Source organism: Ictalurus furcatus, unplaced genomic scaffold (assembly GCF_023375685.1).
Source record: "Ictalurus furcatus strain D&B unplaced genomic scaffold, Billie_1.0 ctg3, whole genome shotgun sequence".
In the NCBI taxonomy this organism is placed as follows: Eukaryota; Metazoa; Chordata; class Actinopteri; order Siluriformes; family Ictaluridae; genus Ictalurus; species Ictalurus furcatus.
This window is the reverse complement of record NW_026521046.1, coordinates 21,876-37,679: the sequence shown is the minus strand read 5'-3', so window position 1 is coordinate 37,679 and position 15,804 is coordinate 21,876. Positions and strand designations below refer to the sequence as shown.

Here is a 15,804-nt window from a genome sequence, read left to right as displayed (position 1 = left end):
GGGAACCTGCCTGTAGTTCTATCTCTGCGCAAATCCATTCTCACCCCAAGAACTATTTCCCATTTCTCATCATAATATTTATGTCTCCTTGACTCAGTGTCTAATGCTGAAAAAGGATTACCTAATTGATCAAAACAGTGTTTTATTCTTCTACAAGTGTCTGAACTTGTACTTTCAGGAGTATCAGTTTTCAGAACTGCATCTCGTGCTTGGATTTTATCATCATTAACAACTTCTTAAATTGAACAAACAATTGTTTGGACAGCACTTTCAGAAAGACCTGATGCTTGCAAATGAGCAACAATTGATCCACACACTGAAGATAGCTGACTTGTAACAACAGAACTTTGTGAAGTATGTAAAGTGGCAACAGAATTTGGGCGATCATTTGAACATTCCGCCTCATATTCTCCCCGAGTGGAAAGATCCTGATTAGTATCAATCTCTTGATCCATAGTGTGACTATGTACCTTGCTGAGGTGTTTTCGGAAGCCACTACAAGTACAAAATGATAACGGGCGACCTGGCTCTCCACATTTTAAATGTAACTTTTTGCTAGGATATAAACCATGTTGAAATTTTAAATGTTGACAAAGAACCAAACAAGTTCTGAGGTGTGCTTTACATACAAAACATGTGAACATCTTCAAGGCTGTTAATCTTGCTGCAGCAATCGTGCTCGAAGTTCTTTAACACGCAGGCTCTACATTGCTCTTCCGACATCGATGTTATAAATAGTGGTTTGGATCAATGTGTAGAAATAACAAAGAGCTTCATCATATGAGAAACTGAAGACATAGTGAACTTTGAACAGTTCATCAAAAGCTGCCACTGATGTGTGTGCCTTACATGGGATCGCCTTTTGGTCGATAATAACGTAGAACTTCTGATGTCCTTCTTTTGCTCACCGATGCAGAGGAGGAATGGTTGTCTTGTGTCAGCACTCTCAATGAAGGTAGTCACACTGGCTCCTTCCTGAAGGTCAGCAAAGGGACATAAAATAAATATGAAAATAAAACTCTTTGCATGTTTTTTACATTATCACTAGAACCATCACATCTTGTTTGCAGGTGGAGTAAGCAAAATGAGATGCAGGTCTCAGAATCCCAAAATAGTCTACACCTCAAGAGTTTCTAAAATTAAGATCTGATGTTTAAATATTAACTTTTGCATACCTTAAAATAGCTCACAAGATGGCTGGATGCTTGAGCTGAACTGATCTTGGATGTTTTTTTTCTGGCCTCTTGAGGTTAGAGGGAACAGATGCAGCAGCAAAAGGATTGAGGACACATCACTGTCCCATCGTAAAGACATCACAAAATAATTTAATGATCTCTCTTTAATTATTTTTTTAAAGACTGGAACATTTTTAAAATACAAAACAGTTTATACTGACCATTGTAGTCCTCAGGTTCAGGTTCAGTTCCTCACAGCAGCTCGCCCATATTCTTAAGAGTCTTGCAGTCTGCAATGATTTTGGCTTGAAGAATGTTGACCACTTTGCCAGGAACTTCTGAGACACTTCATCACCAAACATCATGGAGAAATCCTGGTCGATCTATAAAGAAGGTTTATACAGGTTTAAACATAACGGACATAAATGGATGAAAGGTCAAATACTAAAAATTAAGATCTGCTGTGTTATTTATGCATACATTTGGGATATAAAAGATTAGAATGTTGAATTTCTCAGTTTGGACCGGCCTGTTGGTGTTACGGTGATCATTGAACAACTCCTTTCTCTACTGTACCAGTGAACTCATTTAATAACTACAGAGAAAATTTCCTTTTCAAAACTACTTCCAAAGCTAAAGATTTTCTTACCAATCCAGATACAGCAAGGAAACGAGGGAACAAATCCAGGACTGAAGATGATGCCTCCTCACCGACCATCTTCTGCCGATACTGGAAAGTCGCTCAGTCTGATCTAGATCAGTCACTCCTAATGGTGCGTTCCACCAAAGGGGTGACACTATCAGAGTTGATTTCTAGAAAACAGTTATAACACTCCATTTTGACACCAACTGTTTCATGGTACAGTGTGAAATCTAACAGATTAGACAACATACAGAGTTAGATCAATTCTAAGTAGAGCTAGAATGATTCTGTTCATAAACACCAAAAATTTAACTCTGCTCAATTTGCTGTGTAGGAGCAGCGATGAGAATAGAAATGTATTTCTAATGTTAGTTGAAATTTCAAAGATTAAGGTAATGTATCATACATTATTACATTGCAACAATAATGAAGTGAAGTGACTCTTAAAAGAGCCTTTGTGTATATTAGACGGAGTTGTCATTTAAGCACGTTCTCCTCGAATACGGCAAGCCAGCTGAATATCCTCGATAGAGATGGAGAAATGTGAAAAGCTAGCACTGTGGCTGCATGTTCCGCAACCGTGGGCTGTATTTCAATGCTTTTTGGCCACAGCTGCTGTAAGGCTCTTGCGTCTCTGGAGGTCCGTCAACGCAGAACGCATTCCACAGTCCAGACGACAGTGGCAGAGAACCTGCACCGAAACCTCTTTTGCTCCACACACTGGGATGTAATTTCATATGCGTGAGCTATGTCAGCAAGAGGTTAAGGGGACGAACTGCCAATCCGCTGTGCACAGCCCATGTGGGTTTGGATCCTATTTTTCTTGTAAAGACTTTGCTTAAGCGCATTCCGTAAAGGAAGCGTGCATGGTGCAGACATTGTTGGCGTCTGCATGAGCAGTTAGTTTGAAGGGGAAATTAGGGTCAGGTGTTTTCAATCAACGGGATGACAATCAGGTGTGAGTGAGCACCCTGTCTTATTTGTAGAACAGGGATCCATCAAAGTCTGATCTTCACAACACATGTTTGTGGAAGTGTATCATGGTATGAAAAAAGGAAATTTGTGAGGATCTCAGAAAAAGAGTTGTTGATGCTCATCAGGCTGGAAAAGTTCAAAAAACCATATCTGAAGTGTTTGGACTCCACCAATCCACAGTCAGACAGATTGTGTACAAATGAAGGAAATCAATCAGTCAGTCAGTCAGTCACTCAGTCAGTCAGATGTTTGCTTACACTATTTAAATAGGCCCCATTTGGTGGCAGCTATTGCTTATGGCCATACCACTCCGACGGCGCTAGTGAGTAGCACCAGAGAAGAAGTGTGTTGGCTGCAGTAGGTGAGAGAGGTTCACCAAAATCTGTGTGTTTATTTTTTGTTTTGAGTTTAAATACCTGTTTATTTTCATCAGTGTTTTGTTTTTTTTGTTTGTTTGTTTTAATCCTCCCAGCAGCACAGGCTGTTTGGGGGGGAGGTTAAACTTAGTTTGCGTCTTTTGTTTGTTTGTTTGTTTTTGTTTAAAATGGATGACTTAAAGGCAACGGATATGGCAATGGCAGGAGAAACACGACGTGGACATGAATACGGACCGGATAAACGACAACGATATGGCAACGGAAAAGAGAAAGTGGAAAGGAAAGAAGTCGAAAAGAGAGTGTACATGAAAGAAGCAACGGTGACTGTGGATCTGGGAAATGTGGAAGAAGCCAGAGCAGAGGACATCATTAAAGCGGTGGCGGAAAGAATCGGAGAGGGGAAAATCTTAGCGGTGAGACCAAAGCAGCTAAAAGAATATGAGGTGACACTTGAAAGAGAGGAGGAAATAGAAAACCTAATGGACGGACTGATAATTAAAAGGCATAAACTGTGAAGTGAAAAGACTACACAACAGGGATTATGTCGTCTCCTTCATGCATCTGCCTGTTTATTTGGATGATGAGGTCATTGTTCAAAAGCTGGGGGGATGGGGAGTAATCCCCGTCTCAAAAATTAAATGGAGAATGTATCCGGGCACGAACATCGAGGACGGGACCAGATTTGTAAAAACAAGGTTCCCGAGAGAGGTGACGTCCCTCCCGTATAGCACTAAGATGGAAACGGCAGAAGGACCGCAGTACTTCCGGGTGATGCACCGTCACCAGGTGAAAACTTGTCGTCTGTGCATGAGCCCGGATCATGTGGTGAAGGATTGCCCTAATTTTAAGTGCTATAAATGTGATGAGCGGGGGCACTTTGCAAGAGACTGCAACACGGTGAAGTGCCCGGATTGCAGAAAGTTTTTAAAGTGTGAATGCTGGATGGAGAGCGAGGAGGGAGAAGAGGAGCAGATGAACGGGCAGAGGCATGGAGGAGACGGCGAGAAGGAGCAAGAAGAAGAAACCAGAGGAACACAGGTCAGTGACATAGCAGAAAACACAGAAAATGGAGCACAGACGGATGAATGCGACAAACAGAACGTGCAAAAAGAACAAGAGGGAGAAATCTGGACACAAATAGACATGACTGAAACTTTGGAAAGTGCATTGGACAGAGCAGGACAAAAAGAACAAAGGAGTAATGAACAACGTGCTGAAAATGAAAGTGAAGAGGGGGAAGAAATGGAGGATAAAACAGTGAAAACTATGAAAAGAAGACTATCGATAAAGGTAATGCCAAGCTTGGAAGCTGCCAGAAAAAGAGTTATTAAAAAGGATGCGCTTAAACATGAAAACAGGTATGAGGGTCTAAAGGACTTGGAGGGGATTGACTGAAAAGATGAGTTTGATGTATGTTTTCCTCTGTTTTATGGTTTTAAGAATTGTTACATTTAATGCAAGAGGACTTTTAAATGTAAACAAATTTGAAAAAGTGAAAGAAATGTGTAAAAGGGAAGATGTGATTGTATTACAAGAAATTAACTGGAGAGATGGGTAGATAAGTGAAATAAGGAAAAGATGGAATGGGGAAATATTTTATAACAATGGCGATGATAAGTTTGGCAGAGGAGTAGCAATTCTAATAAAAGATAATAGAGACATAAAATGTAAAATAGTGTATAAGGACACATTTGGGAAATGTATGGCGGTAGAGATAGAATATGAAGAGAGGAAAGTGGTGGTGGTCAACGTACATGCACCAACAGGGGAGCAGGAAAAGAGAGAGTATTTTAAGTTTTTAAGAAGGTTTTTAAAGAAGCACGATCAAGTTATTATAATGGGGGATTTTAATACAGTGTTTAGTAAATTGGATATGGCTGAAGGAATGGTTTTTAAAACTGACACTGGGAGAAAAGAGCTAAAATCACTGATGGATGAAAATAACATGATTGACATATGGAGAGAAAGGAATGAAAAGAAAAAAGAATACTCAAGGAGGCAGATAGTCAGGAATTTTATGTGCAAAACAAGAATTGACTTTGTTTTATGTACAAGGAACATAGAAGGTTTTATAGAAGGGATGAGGTATGAAGAAACAAGCCTAAGTGATCATAAGCCACTTTTTATGCAAATAGACTGGAGTACAGTGAAAAGAGGGCCAGGGGTATGGGTCTTAAACACAGCGGTTTTAAAGAATGAAGAATATGTTGAAAAGATAAAAGATATCATTGAAAACGAAAAAGAAAATGGAATGTATGTGGAAGATAAAAGAATATGGTGGGAAAATGTGAAGTATGCAGTGAAAAAATTTACAATAAAATATTGCAGACAAATACAGAAAAGCAAAAAGAATAAGGAAAGAAAAATAAGGGAACGATGGGAAAAAGAATCAAATGAGAAAGAAAAAGATATACAAAAATTAAAAGTAATAGAGGAAGAACTGAAAGAAATGGAAGAAAATAAATATCAAGGTGCAAGGTTGCAAAGCAAAGTACATGGTGGAAGGAGAAAAGTGCACAAAATTTTTTTTCGATCTGGAAAGGAGAAAAGGGAAAGCTGAAAGTAGTAGTAGAAAAAAATGAGGAAATTCTGAAAGAAATAAAAGCATATTATGAAAAGCTATTTAATTCAGAGGGAGTAAAAGAAGAAGAAAAAGCACTACTACTGAAGCAAATAAAAACAAAAGTAGGAGAGGAAGATAAAAAAAGAATGTGATCAAGACATAAGAGAGGAAGAGATTGAAAAAGCTATAACCGAATTAAATAGAAAGAAAAGTCCAGGGATAGATGGTTTGGGGAGTGAGTTTTATATCGTTTTTAAGGATTTTTTAACTAGCACCCTGAGAGAAGTATATGATGAGGTTTTTAAGAAAGGAGAGATGAGCCAAAGAATGGGAATGGGGTTGATCAAGTTGATATATAAAAGAAAAGGAGAAAGGGTAGACCTAAATAACTATAGACCGATTACAATGCTCAACACTGATTTAAAGATTTTAGCAAAAATTTTAGCCAACAGATTAAAAGAAGTAATGCCAAGCATAATTAAAACAAATCAAGTGTACGGGGTAAAAGGAAAAGACATAGACACAACATTAAGCATACAAGATATGATCAGATACATGAAATTCAAAAACAAAGAAGGCTATGTAATTACTTTAGATTTTGAAAAAGCTTTTGACAGGGTAGAACATGATTATTTATTTGGAATTTTAAAGAGTTTTGGTTTCGGAAAGAATTTTATTAAATGGATTAAAATTTTATATAGAGGGGCAATAACGAGAATAAAATGTAATGGGTTTTTAACACAGTGTTTTAAATAAAAAGATCCATAAGACAAGGATGTCCACTATCAGCTCTTTTATATTCACTCGTATCAGAACCACTAGGACTAGCCATAAAGCAAAAAGAAAAAATAAAAGGAATAGGTGTTGAAGGAAGTAAAGAAAAAGGACAAAATATTTCAATATGCGGCTGATACCACAGTGATAGTAAAAGAAATGGAGAGTGTTAAAAAGGTCATGGAAGTTGTACAGATGTTTTATAAGGGCTCAGGAGGTAAGGTAAATGAAGAAAAAACAGTGTATATGAGATCTGGAGGGGTTACAGATTTAACAAATCATTTTACTTTCAAAGAAACAAAAGAAATAAAGATCTTAGGTGTTTTAATTGGGACGGATGAAAAGAAAGCAAGGGAAACCATGTGGGAAGACATTAGGAGGTATTGAAAGAAGACCGAATCTTTGGAAACTGAGGAAGGTTTTAATCTTAAATGTGTTGATGGTGTCTAAGTTACGGTATACCTTGTGTGTGTCATCTATGCCGTTGTGGTCAGAACGAAGGCTGAAGAAATGTTTTTTAGATTTTTTTATGGGACAGAAAGCCACCAAGAATCGCGTACAATACTTTAATAGGTGCGGTGGAAAGGGGGGGGTTTGGATTTAATGGCTGCTGAGCAAAGGAAAAACAGTTTGAGAGTGAAAATAATAAAAAAGTATATGGATGATGAAAATAAAGCAGCATGGGAAAAAAAAAAACAATGAAATATTTTATAAACAAATGTGGGAATTTTAATTTGGGAGATAATATTTTATGGATGAAAACAAAGAATTGGATGATGGAAGGGTTACCAGATTTTTATAAGGAAATGATGAGCGCCTGGGGGAAATTTTTAACCAATGTACATTTTAAACCCCGAGGCAGAGAGAACATTTTAATTCAGCCTTTATTCTTAAACAACAGCATTTTAAATCAAGGAAAAGAGATTTTTTTTTAAGAAATGGTGGGAGGTGGGAATCACAAGCGTTAGAGATGTTTTATATGAATTTAAAGAAGGGTTTTTACCTGTACAGTGTATAGTAGATGCAATGGAGGAGGAGAAAGAGGATTTTAGCAGACAAGAAATAATAAACAAGTATGATGTCATCAAAAAAGCAATACCCAAAGAGTGGATAAAGAGAATTGAAAGCATGGAAGAGGGGGGAACAGGAAGAGAGGTCTATGTGAAGGTGGGAGAAAAACTGCTTGCTTTTAAAGAATGTACAGTGAAAATGTTTTATAGCCTTTTTAGAGATGGAGTTTTTAAAAAAACCTATTGTAAATGAGTACTGGCAACAGAAATTCAATGACCTTAAAGAAGAAAGTATATGGAATAACATGAAAGGGACGATTGTAGAAACGAAATTAGAGAACCTAGAGTATTTTATCAGACATAAAGTCATATTTACAGACTTCCTACTGAACAAAATAGGAATGGAGCAAAATGCAATATGTAAAGTATGTAATGATGATGAAGAAGGGTTTTTACATTTGTTTTTACACTGCAAAGAGTTGAAAGATTTTAATGTGAAATGTAAGAAAATAATTGAACATCTGAAAGGGGAAAAAAATGAGAAAGACACGGAATGGAATAAAGTCGTCATGTTAGGAGTGGATAAAAAGTGTAAAAACAATAAACTGATCAATCTGCTTGTGATGTTAAGTGCAATATGGGAGAGAAGAGTTGTGGCAAAAAGAGAAAAAATTGTAATGGATGTAGAGCGTGTTTTTAAAAGAAAAGTGGAAAAATATATAGAATGTTTGTTTTTCTATTTTAAACAAGAAGATAAAATGGATGAATTTTATAACGTTTTTACGCCAGACGTATGTAAGGTGTTTAATTCAATTCAATTTTTCAATTCAATTTTATTTGTATAGCGCTTTTTACAATAGACATTGTCTCAAAGCAGCTTTACAGAAATATCAACATGGTATACAGATATTAAAGGTGCGAATTTATCCCAACTGAGCAAGCCACTGAGTGGCGACGGTGGCAAGGAAAAACTCCCTAAGATGTTTTAAGAGGAAGAAACCTTGAGAGGAACCCGACTCAGAAGGGAACCCATCCTCATCTGGGTAACAACAGATAGTGTGAAAAAGTTCATTATGGATTCATATGAAGTCTGTATGGCCTTAGGAGCAGCCGTAGTCCCAGCAGTCTGGAATTAAAGAAGATTTGAGCTCCATCCAGAGGCAGAAAGGATCTGGATCTCTAGTATCTCCATAAATTCATGTGGGGCTCGGCGAAAGGAGAGAGGGAGAAAAAAGATTATTATGACTGCGAAGTAGTAGAACAGAATCTAGTCAGGGTAGGCTTGAGTAAACAAATACGTTTTAAGCCTAGACTTAAACACTGAGACTGTGTCTGAGTCCCGAACACTAATAGGAAGACTGTTCCATAACTGTGGGGCTCTATAAGAGAAAGCTCTTCCCCCTGCTGTAGCCTTCACTATTCGAGGTACCGTCAAATAGCCTGCATCTTTTGATCTAAGTAGGCGTGGCGGATTATATAAAACCAAAAGGTCGCTTAGATATTGTGGCGCGAGACCATTTAGTGCTTTATAGGTTAATAAAAGTATTTTATAGTTAATGCGAGATTTTACTGGGAGCCAATGCAGTATTGATAATATCGGTGTGATATGGTCGTACCTTCTAGTTCTAGTTAGGACTCTAGCAGCTGCATTCTGGACTAACTGGAGCTTATTTATATTCCTACTGGAACATCCAGACAGTAAGGCATTACAGTAATCTAATCTAGAGGTGACGAATGCATGAACTAGTATTTCCGCATCATGTAGTGACGATATGTTTCTTATTTTAGAAATATTTCTGAGATGAAAGAAGGCTATCCTAGTAATATTATCTACATGAGCATCAAATGATAGGCTGGAGTCAATAATCACTCCAAGGTCTTTAACTGCTGCACATGATGAAACAGAAAGACCATCCAGAGTAACCATGTGATCAGAAAGATTACTTCTAGCTACACGTGGGCCTAATAAAAGTATTTCTGTTTTATCAGAATTAAGTAGAAGGAAGTTAGTTAACATCCAATGTCTAATGTCCTTTACACAATCCTCAGCTTTACTAAGCTTCTGTCTGTCCTCTGGCTTCGCTGAAACATACAACTGTGTATCATCAGCATAACAGTGGAAGCTAATTCCATGTTTACGAATAATTTGACCTAGGGGTAGCATATATAAAGTAAAGAGCAGTGGGCCTAAAACAGAACCCTGTGGAACTCCAAAAGTAACCTCAGTACGCATGGAGAATTCACCATTTACATCTACGAACTGATAACGATCGGTCAGATAAGACCTGAGCCAGGAGAGGACTGTTCCCTTAATACCAACAACATTTTCTAATCTATCAAGGAGAATAGTGTGATCTATAGTATCAAAAGCTGCACTAAGGTCGAGTAACACAAGCAGAGAGACACAACCCTGATCGTAGGTCAGTAGAAGGTCATTTACTACTTTAACTAATGCTTTAATGATTTCCAATGGAAAGTGCCAGGACAACAAGGGTAATTTTATCATATTAGCAATATAAGTGTTATTTATTTTTTAAGGACTGACTGTGTTTTAAACTGATATTACAATGGATGTAAATAATAAATGTTTATAAAGTTAGGATTTATTGTTAAAAAATAATGTACATTCTGATGTATTTTAACGTGAAAAAGTATTTATGCTGCAATATGTTTTTAATGGAATTTTTGAATACTTAATTAAAAAAATAAATAAATAAAATAATAATAAAAAAAAAAACCAAAGCCTGATCTCATCTGACCTCGGAAGCAAAGCAAAGTTGGGCCTGGTTAGTACTTGGTTGGGAGACTGAATGGGAATACTAGGTGCTGTAAGCTTTTTAATTGGATAAGTGTTTTCCTGATCTCTGCACAACATCCTCTTTTGGGATGAAGATTGGATAGAGGTTTGGGGGAAGCTTAATCAATCAATCAATCAATCAATCAGTCAGTCAGATGTTTGCTTACACTATTTAAATAGGCCCCATTTGGTGGCATCTGTTGCTTACAGCCATACCACTCTGACAAAGCCTGATCTCAGAAGCAAAGCAAAGTTGGGCCTGGTTAGTACTTGGTTGAGAGACTGAATGGGACTACTAGGTGCTGTAAGCTTTTCATTTAGATAAGTCTTTTAAGCACTTTACTTTCTCCTGACATTGAAGAATATTCATTACTACACCAATGCAGCCTCCAATTCTGACAGTTATCTCCCATACATGATAGATTAACTCTAGTGCTACCTAGAACAACCTCCTGGAACTGGTCAACTTTATTAAAATCCGGTGGAATTGGGCCATTTTCATGTTGTTTTTTCAAGACAATTTTCATATCCAAATGTTCAGCAGTTACCATGAAACAGTCCATTTCTGAGAGTCGCCGTATAACCTGTAATAGGAGATGGTGTGGAGTTCTCATCATTTTTTTTATTCATCCCAGGAAGTTTTCGAACAGAAACCCAGACAAGAAGTCAAGGCTTCCATGTTTTTTGACATCCTCAGAAAGATGGGTTAGCCCATGTACATTGTAGCTAACAAATTCAGGACCATACAACTCACTAAAATGCTTTACAAATGACACTAGCAAACTGTGAGCAAAGTCATTAAGAACTATACAAAGAGTGGATTGGAGAGTATAAAGATAGCAACAGATAACATAAAATTGCTGTACATTGGTTCTGACAGCACATCAAGAAGAACCACTGGACTTGTGTATAACAGAAACTATCGCAATTCTGTTGCTTTCCACCTCAGTCTTTCTGAGAATTGCCTGGGTTTCCTAGCAAAGTCCTCAGGAATATAACGTCTCAAGCTAACAAGTGTGTCTGAGATCATAACACTTTGGCGAGCAGACAAATGACAACATAAAGACCCTGAAGCAAGCCATAAGTCCAGCAGTTTTCACATAACACCAAGACATACAAGGTGCATGTAATCATGTGGAAAGCATGATACCATGCCAATTCCTGCAGCTTTTAAAAGAGATGTTTCAGTATGATGGTCTTCATCAGACATGTTGATAAAAGACTCATCAGTCCTACGTGGGCTGTTGATCTCAGGAAAGGTCATTCTATGGTTGATGTACACACCAGATTGGATGCACTTGTCACAACCTGAATAACCAGTATGTGATTTAATTCCCTTTATAAAAGCTCTAGCTGGAGCATCACACAGGATAGATGCGACTTTTAGGAAAAATTGCTTCCCATTTATGGCAAATCCCTTGCTTAACCCTTGCAGTTCACTGACTAGATCTTTCAAATAGTCAGTTCGTGATGTTGGCTTTGATTTACCACAGAACAGAGCAATGACAACTGGTTTCTTAGTATAACCCTGCAGTAACCCTATAATGGGCCAAAAACTACAAAGACAAACTTTTAAACAGTGGTAAGCCATCCATGCTCAGTTGAAGTTTGAATTCATACTTCTCTAGAACATAAGACCAGATTCTTTCCATGGTTTTGGACAAAGCTTTAAGAATACCAAAATAATGATATGTGCCACCAGCAACATTTTGGATATCAGATGAAGTTATCTCGTCATCTCGCACTGCAGCACCAAGATCATTTTCTCTTAAATGACATCCAAATGAAGTGAGCATTACATTGACCTTTTTTACTGCTCTTTTTCTAACATTCCGTCTATCCATAATTTTGTAATGACCTGTTTGTTGCTGGTTCCAGTGTTGACTGTCGCACATTTAAAATCTGTATACCATGTTTATATGTTTCTGTAAAGCTGCTTTGAGACAACGTCTATTGTAAAAAGCGCTATACAAATAAAATGGAATTCAATTGAATACCGGGGGTTCATGTCTAAACGCTCTGCCCCTGGCGCACCTTGGATGATAGAAAGAAAAAAAAAAAAAAACCTCTTCTTATTTTCTGACGTGTCCCCCTGGAACATCCAGAGGAACTTGGTCCAGGAGGGCTACCCATGTAGCCAGGGCTCCCAAACAAAAGATTGACTTTCAATGGATTGCAACGATGTAGCTGCTCTGCCACTCACAACACCCAGACCCTTAACACCGTCCATATACTTCTGGACACTTCAAAAAATTCAGGACAACATAACTTTTGTGGGAAAAGTCAAGTGCCTATCCTGTAAATTTCCTGTCCTTTAAAGGAGTGACTAACCTTTAATTTTGCTGTAGTGTTTACAGACAAGGTCTTATTTGCCTCCAGTCTGGTGCCCAATGATTGAAGTTGCAAGAGAGGTAAAACAAGACAAAACTGGTCAACATGACTTTTGTGAGAAAATTCATACACCTATTTCTGGACATTGCTTGATCTAAATGTTCTACATGGCGAATAAAAATCACAGATGACACTTGTGAATAAAACTATTTTATATATTAAATTCAAAAATATATAATATAGTTGTCTAATCATTTTATATATATATATATATATATATATATATATATATATATATATATATATATATACACATATACATATATATACATATACATACATACATACACACACACACACACACACACACACACACACACATACATATATGCATACATACATACACCCACACCCTTCTGGAGCTCATCAAAAAAATAAATGGGGTCGTCCATCAACTGAAAGCACGCTGTCCAAGTTAAAATTCAAAGTAGCATTTTGTATTTACTTACTTCTGTTTCTGAATAATTAAGCATTAGGTTATTAGCTATTGGGCCCCTGGGATACCTGGGACGTAGAAGAAACTTGCACTTCGGAAAAGTTTAAGGACAGCCTTATACAGGAAAAGTTTAAGGACAGCCTTATACAGGAACCCTTGGGATACCTGGGACTTTCAATTTTTCAACATTTTCTAGTTATACCAGGGGTCTCTCAAGGTTTCTTCCTCTTAACATCTTGGAGTTTTTCACCACCGGCTTGCTCAACTGGGATAAATTCACACATTTAAAATCTGTATCCCGTGTTTATATGTTTCTGTAAAGCTGCTTTGAGACAACGTCCATTGTAAAAAGTGCTATACAAATAAAATGGAACTGAATTGAAGTTACAGTGTGGTTTTGTACAACCAAGAATGAGAGTCTGTCTCCTTTTCCCTTTCCTTATCGACAGTACGAAATACAACATACACATACAAATATAATATTTGTACACATGCAAGACCATATAAGGCTGCTTCAGTAAAAAAAAAAAAAAAAAAAAAAAAAGGAGTCAATTAAAATGAAATATGCAATTACCCATTATATTCTTGGTTTTAACTAGAGATGCACCGATGTATCGGCCGATACCGAAAGGTTATTTTTCATCTATCAATAATTTAAAAACATCTGATAATCTGACAGCACAAAAACTCTAGAAATTACTCAAAGTATTGGAGTTTATGGCGCTTGATGATCAACCATGCTCTGTAGTGAAGGACATGGGATTTCAGGGACTGGTAATACACCTTGAGTCTCGCTACACTTTACCGAGTCGGCTTTATTTCACATTCGTCTGCTTACCGGAGTTATACAACCGTATGGCAGATCATATTCACGAGCTTCTTCATAACCACTCCGCGATGAACTTCACCACAGATGTTTGGTCTTCAGATGTAAGCCTGACGAGTATACTTAGTCTCACTGCTCAGTGGCTCCATTGTGATTTTAAACTTAAAGTCTTGCTTCATGCACAAGAACTTCCCGGTTCTCACACTTCATAAGAAGCACCTGCATCGCGTTGTAAATCGCGCTGCTCGCAGGTGAACTCTCGCGATACTCCTGGGCAGAACGGGAACTCACGTTCCTGCTTCTTAAAGGGCCAGCGGAACATTTTATCCCTAGATGAGAAGGACATCTGTGCACACTGCATGGACAATACACTTAATTAAGGGCTTTAATAACCAGTTTCACAATTGGAAGGTTGTCTTCTTTTTCACCTGGTTATTTATATATAAAAATATAAAGTATTTAGCATGTTTGTATTTAGGTACTTCTGTTTCTAAATAAATAAGCATTATGTCATCAAATCACAAGTCTGTTTTGATTTAATGTTCAGAAGCTGTACTAAATGACGAATAATCTAAAATCACAAACATGATACTTGTAAATAAAATCATTTCATATATGCAATTTATTAGATCCTTTAAAGTAAAAAGACAGCTAAATAGTGAAAAACATAATAATTGTTGGATTTATACAAATGAATGACAATAACTTGCTAATAGTCCATCACCTGAATCTTTCTAATTGGCATGTGCTCCAGTCAGTGTTGTTCATGGGGAATTTATTCTACAACTTCTACAGTTCTAGTGAACTTCTACAGTGAAAAAAAACCCAATACTTAAAAAAAACAGTTAATGAAGCTGAGGCTCGAAGGCGGGTCGCTGGCATAGAAAGTCTGCTGTTACCGCTACAAGCACCAGAAGTCACTGACTGCAAAACTGTGTTTACAAGAAGAGTCACTGCAGTCATCAAAGTCGATGGGATAGAGATCTGCTGGGCTAGCGGTGTGGATGAAAGGGCTCTTGCTTCATTTTGTGCTTATTTTGTCTTCAATTCAACATATCCATCTCATTTGAAGAACACTCTGATTTCTCTTCAGCAATATGTATTGAAACTTACTGTGGATGGTGACAAGCCTCTACCTACTCCAGTTACCAGAGTAATCAATCTCTTACAGTAATATCTGCCAAAAATGCCTCGCCTATTCTGTTGTCCTAAATGCTCTCGGAGAACGATTGTCAAATTAATCCAGCACATTGGTCTCATTCATGCACATGAGGCAAATTTTTCAATAACTTGTGGTCTTAATGACTGTCAGAGGACCTTTTTAAAGTATGAGTCCTTTAGATGTCATATTTAACAAAAGCATAAACACACTGTGTTACAACGGACTATGGCTGATGATCCTCAGCATCTGCTTGAGGAAGTTGAGGAAGAATGTTATAATGACGATGGTGCTTTTGAAGTTTGCAATCCCCTCGGGTCTAAACGTAACAAGCAAAAACTGTGTGCAATCTACTATACAATTGGAAATATGGGTACAAAGTATTGCTCTCAGTTAAAACATTCATTTAGCTTTACTTCCTTTTGTTATCATTATTATTCATACTGTGTGAAATGTGAGGATGAGTGGACTGTCCTCTCACCAGGTGAGGAGGTTGATTACCAGGCACTAGATATATACAATGTTGTTGACAAATTACTTATTAGCACTAGGTATTCTTGCTGAAGACAAAACAGCCCCACTTTATATTGATTTTACTCCTCACCCTTTAATCTATATCTTTCTTCTTCTCCTTATTATTATTATTATTATTATTATTATTATTATTATTAGAGTAGT

At 37.3% G+C, this 15,804-nt stretch overlaps 1 long non-coding RNA gene across 4 annotated transcripts in view; it reads right to left on the bottom strand.

Moving 5' to 3' along the window:
* The window catches only part of LOC128604610 (uncharacterized), a 31,765-nt gene extending 15,961 nt beyond the window's left edge, over positions 1 to 15,804 (bottom strand). For all 4 annotated transcript variants that reach the window (XR_008385220.1, XR_008385217.1, XR_008385219.1 and 1 more), the window contains exons 1-5: positions 13,980 to 15,804; positions 1,825 to 1,942; positions 1,397 to 1,558; positions 1,176 to 1,294; positions 850 to 975 (exon numbers count right to left, since the gene is read on the bottom strand). This is a non-coding gene — a long non-coding RNA (uncharacterized LOC128604610). The remainder of the gene's footprint in view (positions 1 to 849; positions 976 to 1,175; positions 1,295 to 1,396; positions 1,559 to 1,824; positions 1,943 to 13,979) is intronic.